Genomic DNA, 8,736 nt, shown 5'->3' on the forward strand with positions numbered 1-8,736 from the left:
AGAGGATTCGAAAAGCAGTGATGCCATAAAACAAACCAACATCAGAATTATTTGGGTGCCTGAGGGTGAAGGAAGACAGAGAGGGTCAAAAAATGTATTTGAGCAAATTATGTCTGAGAACTTCCCTAATGTGTGGAAAACAAGCATTCATGTCCAAGAGGTGGGGAGGACCCCTCCCAGAATCAATAAAAGTAGATCTACACCCCGATATATAATAGTGAAGCTCGCTAATTTCAGAGATAAAGTAAAACCCTGAAAGCAGCTCAAGAAGTTCCTAACCTACAGAGGTAGGAACATAACACTGACATCAGACCTATCCAGAGACCTGGCAAGCCAGAAAGGGCTGGCATGACATATTCAGGGTACTAAATGAGAAAAAGACACAGACAAGAATACTTTATCCAATAAGGCTGTCATTCTGAATGGAACGAGAGATAAAGAGCTTCCAGGACAAACAGAAACTGAAAGAATATGTGACCACCAAGCCAGCCTTGCAAAAAATATTAAGGGGGATTCTGTAAGTGAAGAAAGACCCTAACAGTCACACAGACCTGAAAGAAACAGAGACAACCTACAGAAACAGTGAATTCACAGGCAATACAAGGGCAATAAATTCATATCTTTCGATACTTATTCTGAATGTAAATGGACTGAACACTCTCATGAAAAAACACAGGGTTTCAGATTGGCTAAAAAGCAGGACCCATCCATATGCTGTCTACAAGAGACTCATTTTAGACCTAAAGACACCCCCAGACTGAATGTGAGAGGGTGGAGAACATTTTACCACACTAATGGACCTCAGGTGAAAGCTGGGGTAGCAACCCTCATTTCAGACAACTTAGATTTAAACCAAAGACTGTAGTAAGAGATGTAGAGGGTCACTATAACATACTTAAAGGGTGTACCTAACAAGAAGATCTAACAATTACCTACGCCCGCAACAAGGGAGCATAAATTATATAAACCAATTAACTATATAAACCAATTAATAACCAAAATAAAGGAATATATGGATAATAATACTTTAATAGTAGGAGACCTCAACACTCCACTCACAACAATGGACAGACCATCTAAACAGAAGATCAACAAAGGAACAAGAGCTTTGAATGACGCATGGGACCAGTGGACTTCATAGATATATACAGAACATTCCATCCTAAAACAACAGAATACTCATTCTTCTGGACTGCACATGGAACTTTCTCCAGAATAGACCACATCTAGATCACAAATCAGATCTCAACCAGTACCAAAAGACTGAGATTCTCCCCTGCATATTTTCAGACCACAACACTGCGAAACTGGAACTGAACCAAAAGAGGAAGTTTAGAAGGAACTCAAACACTTGGAAGTTAAAGAGCATCCTGCTAAAGACTGAATGGGTCAACCAGGAAATAGAGAAGAACTTAAACCATTCAAGGAAACTAATGAGAATGAAAACATATTGGTACCAAACCTATGGGATACTGCAAAGGCTGTCCTAAGAGGGAAGTACATTACAGTACAAGCCTTTCTCAAAATATTAGAAAAATCTCAAATACACAAGCTAAACTTACACCTAAAGGACCTGGAGGAAGAACAGCAAATAAGGCCTAAACCAAGCAGGAGAAGAGAAATAATAAAGATGAAAACAGAAATCAATGAAACAGAAACCAGAAAAATAGTACAACAGATCAATGAAACTAGAAACTGGTTCTTTAAAAGAATTAATAAGATTGACAAGCCTCTGGACAGACTTATCCAAAAGAAAAGGGAAAGGACCCAAAGTATTAAAATCATGAATGAAAGGAGAGAGATCATGAACAACACCAAGGAAATAGGAACAATTTTAAGAACATATTGTGAGCAATTAGGAAGAAATGGATGCATTCCTGGAAACTTATAAACTACCAAAACTGAAACACGAAGAAATAGAAAATCTGAACAGACCTATAACAAGCAAGGAAATTGACAATGTAATCAAAAACCTCCCAAAAACGGAGTCCAGGCCCAGATGGCTTCCCGGGGGAACTGCACCAAACACTGACTTATTTTTTCTTTTAAAGATTTTATTTTTATTTATTTGACAGAGAGAGAGAGACAGTCAGTGAGAGAGGGAACACAAGCATGGGGAGTGGGAGAGGAAGAAGCAGGCTCCCTCCCAGTGGAGCAGGGGATCCCAAGACCCTGGGATCACTCCCTGGGCCGAAGGCAGATGCTTAATGACTGAGCCACCCAGGCGCCCACCACCAAACATTTAAAGAACAAATAATACCTATTCTACTGAAGCTGTTTCAAAAAAATAGAAATAGAAGAAAAACTTCCAAACTCGTCCTATGAGGCCAGCATTAGTCTGATCCCAAAGCCAAACAAAGTCCCCACAGAAAAGGAGAATCACAGACCAATATCCCTGATGAATATGGAGGCCAAAATACTCAACAAGATCATAGCCAACAGGATCCACAGTACATTAAAAGGATTACTCACCATGAACAGGTGGAATTTATTCCTGGGATGCAAGCGTGGTTCAAAATTTGGAAATCAATCAACATGATAGAACACATTAATAAAAGAAAAGACAAGAACCATGGGATCCTCTCAATTGATGCAGAAAAAGCATTTAACAAAGTACAGCATCCTTTCCTGATTAAAACTCTTCAGAGTATGGCATAGAGAGAATATTCCTCAATATCATAACAGCCATCTATGAAAAGCTCACAGTGGTATCATTCTCAATGGGGAAAAGCTGACAGCTTTCCCTTAAGGTCAGGAACATGACAGGGATGCCCACTCTCACCATGATTGTTTAACATAGTACTAGAAGTCCCAGACTCAGCAATCAGACAACAAAAAGAAATAAAAGGCATCCAAATTGGCAAAGAAGAAGTCAAACTCTCCCTCTTCGCAGATGACATGATATTTTATGTGGAAAATCCAAAAGACTCCACACCCAAGTTGCTAGAACTTATACAGCAATTCAGCAACATAGCAGGATACAAAATCAATGCACCAAGAGTCAGCTGCATTTCTACACACTAACAATGAGACTGAAGAAAGAGAAATTAGGGAATCGATTCCATTTACAATAGCACCAAAAACCATAAGATACTTAGGAATAAACCTAACCAACGGGGTAAAGGATCTATACTCTAGAAACTATAGAACACTTATGAAAGAAGATGAGGAAGACACAAAGAGATAGAAAAACATTCCATGCTCATGGATTGGAAAAATAAACATTGTGAGAATGTCTATGATGCCCAGAGCAATCTACACTTTCAACATCTTCCCTATCAAAACACCAATGGCATTTTTCAGAGCTGGAACAATCCTAAAATTTGTACAGAACCAGAAAAGACTCTGAATTGCCAAGGGAATGTTAAAAAAGAAAACCAGAGCTGGGGGCATCACAATGCCTGGCTTCAAGCTATATTACAAAGCTGTGATCACCAAGACAGCATAGTACTGACACAAAAACAGACACATAGACCAATGGAACAGAATAGAGACCCCAGAAATGGACCCTTGACTCTATGGTCAACTAATCTCTGACAAAGCAGGAAAGAACATGCATGGGGAAGGGCGCCTGGGTGGCTCAGTTGTTAAGTATCTGCCTTCGGCTCAGGGCGTGATCCTGGCGTTCTGGGATCGAGCCCCACATCAGCTCCTCCGCTGGAAGCCTGCTTCTTCCTCCCCCACTCCCCCTGCTTGTGTTCCCTCTCTCGCTGGCTGTCTCTATCTCTGTCAAATGGATAAATAAAATCTAAAAAAAAGAACATGCATGGGGAAAAAAACAGTCTCTTCAATAAATGGTGCTGGGAAAACTGGACAGCCACATGTTGAAGAATGAAACTGGACCACTGTCTTACACCATACACAAAGACAAACTCAAAATGAAAGAAAGACCTCAATGTGAGATGGGAAGTCCTAGAGGAGAACATAGGTAGTAACCTCTTCGACATTGGCCACAGCAACTTCTTTCATGACATGTCTCCAAACGCAAGGGAAACAAAAGCGAAAATGAACTTTTGGGACTTCATCAAGATAAAAAGCTTCCGCACAGCAAAGGAAACAGTCAACAAAATTAAGAGGCAACCCTCGGCATGGGAGAAGATATTTGCAAATGACATTATAGATCAAGGGCTGGTATCCAAGATCTATAAAAACTTCTCAACACCCAAAACCCCAATTAATCCTGTCAAGAAATAAGCAGAAGACACAGTTCACAAAAGAAGACAAATGGCTGACACATGAAAAAACATTATCACTAGTTATCAAGGTAAAGAAATCGTAACTGCAACGAGATCTCACCTTACACCAGTTAGAATGGCAAAAATTAACAAAACAGAAAACAAGTGTTGGGGAGGATGTGGAGTAGGGGGAACCCTCTTACACTGTTGGTGGGAATGCAAGCTGGTACAGCTACTCTGAGAAACAGTATGGAGGTTCCTCAAAAAGTTAAAAATAGAGCTACCCTATGACCCAGCAATTGCACTACTAGGGATTTATCCCAAAAATATAGGTGCAGGGAAAAGAAGGGCACATGAATCCCAGTGTTCAAAGCAGCAATGTCCGTAACAGCCAAACTGTGAAAGGAGCCGAGATATCCTTCAACAGACTAATGGATAAAGAAGATGTGGTTTATATATACAATGGAATATTACACAGCCATCAGTAACAATGAATACTCATCATTTGCAGCAACATGGATGCAGCAACTGGAGGGAATTATGCTAAGTGAAATAAGCCAAGTAGAGAAAGACAATTATCATATGCTTTCACTCATATGTGGAAAATAAGGAATAGTGTGGAGGACCACCTGGGGAGGGAGAGAAAACTGAATGGGAAGAAATCAGAGAGGGAGAAAAACCATGCAAGATTCTTGACTCCGGGAAACAAATTCAGGGTTACAGAAGGGGGGTAGGGATGGGGTAACCGGTTGATGGGTATTAAGGAGGGCACACGTCGTGATGAGCGCTGGGTGTTATATGTAACTAATGAATCGCTGAAAACAAAAAAAACTAAAAAACTAAAAGGATCAAAAAATAAATAAATAAAATACCTTAGTTTGTTGCAATTAAAACAGGTAAGAAATTAAAAACATTTATAATATTTTAATAGAAACAATATATTAGAATAATAAAACATTATACTATATTATGTATGTCCTATTATAAGAACCTAAGATGCAAACAAGTATAAAATCTGAAATCTGATTATTTTATATTACAAAGTCCTGCATATCAAAATGTGGAAATTAAATAATATACTTTTTTTTTTAAAGATTTTATTTATTTATTCGACAGAGATAGAGACAGCCAGCGAGAGAGGGAACACAAGCAGGGGGAGTGGGAGAGGAAGAAGCAGGCTCCCAGTGGAGGAGCCTGACGTGGGGCTCGATCCCAGAACGCTGGGATCACGCCCTGAGCCGAAGGCAGACGCTTAACCGCTGTGCCACCCAGGCGCCCCTAAATAATATACTTTTAAACCAACAAATGTCGATGATCAAAGAAGGAATACAAGAAAACTAGAAATTAGTTAGAAACAAATAAAAATGAAAACACAACATACAATCTACAAGAAAACCAGTGAAAGGGGGGAAATTTACAGTTATAGGGCTTACATTAAAAAAAAGAAAGATCTCAAATAATAGCGTAATTTTATAAATTAATTAACTAGAGATAAAAGAAATCCAATGCTAGACAGGAATAATAAAGATTAGAGCAGAAATAAATGAAATAGAGAAATAAAGAGAGAATCACTGACATGAAGAGTTGGTTTTTCACAAGATCAATAAAAACTGAATAACATTTAAGTATATGAACTAAAAAGAGGTAAGACTCAAATTCCTAAAATCAGAAATGAAAATGGGGTATACTACTGATTCTACAAAAAGTATTATGAGAGTCCTGTAGTTGGATGTCAACAAGTTGGATGACCTAGATGAAGCAGATTCACAGAAACACAGAACCTACCAAGAATGAATCACAAAAACAGAAAACCTTAACAGACCTGTAATTAAGGAGGTGATTGATTCAATAACAAAAAGTCTTCCAAAGAAAAGTCTGTACTTGAATATGCCAAATGTTAAAAGATGAGCTAACATCAAACCTTCTCAAACTTTTCCCCCAAAATGAATAGGAAATGCTTCTTAATCCATTCTATGAAACCATCATTATCTTGCTACCAAAGCCAGTCAAAGGCAAAAGAAGACAACTACAGAACATTAATCCTTTATGACAAAATCCTCAATGACATAAAAGCAAACCAAATTCAGTAGCATAATAAAAGGATTATAAACCCAGAACAAGGAATTTAGACATGGAATGCAAAGATGGTTCAACAGACACCACCCCCCAAATCAATGAACTGCACATTAACAAAATGAAGGAAAAAAGTCAATCACCTCTATGCAGAAAAAGCTGACAAAATACCCTTTCATGATAAAAACACACAACAAAGGAGGAATAAAGGAACACTGACTCAACATTGTAACAGCCACATTTTAAAAACCACAGCAAACACACTCAATAGTGAAGAATCAAAAATCTTTCTTCTATGATTAGGAACATCGGAAGGTGCCTGCTTTCACCACTCCTGTTCAACACAGCACTGGAAGTTCTAGCCAGAGCAATTAAGAAACAAAAAGACATAAAAGGCATCCAAACTGGAAAGGAAGAAAAAAATTACCCGTCTTGTAGACGATGCAATATTTTATGTAGAAAATCCAAAAGATTCCAATCACACACAAAAAATTAGAATAGGTGAATTCATCAAGATAGCAAGGTACAATCAACACATAGGAAGCAGCTGCATTTCTATACACAATGACCAATCTGAAAAGGAAATTACAAAAGCAATTTTACTTACAACAGCATCAAAAAAGAGCAAGATACTAATTACCTTAATGAAGGAGACAAGAGACCTGTATAGTGAAACTATAAAATATTCCTGAAGGAAATTACATAACACATAAATTAAAATACACCTTATGTTTGTGGACAATATTTTTAAGTATGAGTTTTAATACTGAAAGTTATCTACAGATTCAATCCCATCTCTATCAAAGTCCTAATAATTTTTGTTGTTGTTGCAGAAATAGAAAAACCCACCTTAAAATTTATATGGGATCTCAAATTTATATGGGATCGCTAAAACAATTTTGAAAAATACAGAACTGGAGGATTCCTACTTCCTGACTTTGAGCTTATAATACAGCAAGTGTAATAAAAAAACAGTGGGACTGGTATAAAGACATACAGACCAATGGATTAGAGAGCACAGAATAAACCCTCACATATAAAGTCAAATGATTTCTGACAAGGGTGTGAAGGCCATTCAAAGGAAAAAGAACTGGCTTTTAAACATAAAAGGTTAATATCTCTAACACATTAAGAACTCATACAACTCAACTAAAATACAAACAGCCCTGTTCAAAATGGGTAAAGGACCCGAATAGACATTTCTATAAGATATATAAATGGTAAATAAACATATGCAAAGAGCTTACCATAACTAATAATTAGATAAATGCAAATCAAAATGAGATACTACTTCACATCCAGGACGGCTAAAACAAACAAAACAACATAGCAAAAGTTGGAGAGGTTGTAGAGAAACTACAATCCTTGTGCACTGTTGACGTGAATGTAAAATTGTGCGGCTGCTCTGGAAAAGTTATGGAGGTTCCTCAAAAAAAAGAAAAGAAAAAAAAAAAGAAGTGTGGTATATTCCAGCGATTTGTTTTGATTATATATCCAAAGAAACTGAACAGGCTCAAAGACCCCACCTATATACCAATGTTCATAGTAGCATTATTCACAATAGCTAAAACATGGACACAATGCAAGTATCCTCTGACAGATAAATGGATAAGGAAAATGTAATATACACATTCAGTGGAGCATTTATGCAGCCTATAAATGGGAGGAAACTGACATAAACTGCATCATGGATTAACCTTGAGGACATTATTGGAAGCAAAATATACTAGGTACACTGTACAAATACTGTATATTCTACTTGTACAAGGCATTTAGAATAGTCAAAATCATAAGGATAGTAAGTATAATGATGTTTGCCACTAGGACTATGGATGAGAATGGTCAATTATCATTTAATGGGTAAAATGTTTGTTTTACAAGATGAAAAGAGTTATTTGGACATGGATGGTGGTTAACGGTTGTTCGACAATGTAACTCTAATACCACTGAACTGTAGATTTAAAAATGGCTATGATGGTAAATTTTGTTATTGTATATCTATTACAATTAAAAAGGAGAAAAAATCTTTGTCATTTTGTTAGGTCAACCAAGATTAAAAGTCATTAAAATCTGTATAAAATACAGATAAAGGTATGAACAATAAATCTAGATGTTTCATTCAAGACATGTTTATCTATTTGTGAATACTGTCAACATAAAGAGTACTTACTCAAAACAGGTGGAATTAAACCAGTAATTACATTTTGTAAGCAATTGTATTTTTAGCTTGATCCTAAGAAAACCAATGGTCATTCGTTAATAAAGTAGAAAACTGTCCATCATAATCCACAGTTTACAGAAAACTTACAATAACTTCTTTATAGTTTGAATGTTTAAAAAAAAGGTCAACAGTCAACCTTTACCAGTCTTCCTACACAAATGATTACTAGCCACCCTAAACATACAACATACTTATACTCTCACTACAAGTGGAATGAACAGTACATGATGCAGCCCTACCAAAATCACTGTGCATCCTCTCTCAGCA

Source organism: Ursus maritimus (genome assembly GCF_017311325.1).
Source record: "Ursus maritimus isolate PB19 chromosome Y unlocalized genomic scaffold, ASM1731132v1 scaffold_Y1, whole genome shotgun sequence".
NCBI lineage: Eukaryota > Metazoa > Chordata > Mammalia > Carnivora > Ursidae > Ursus > Ursus maritimus.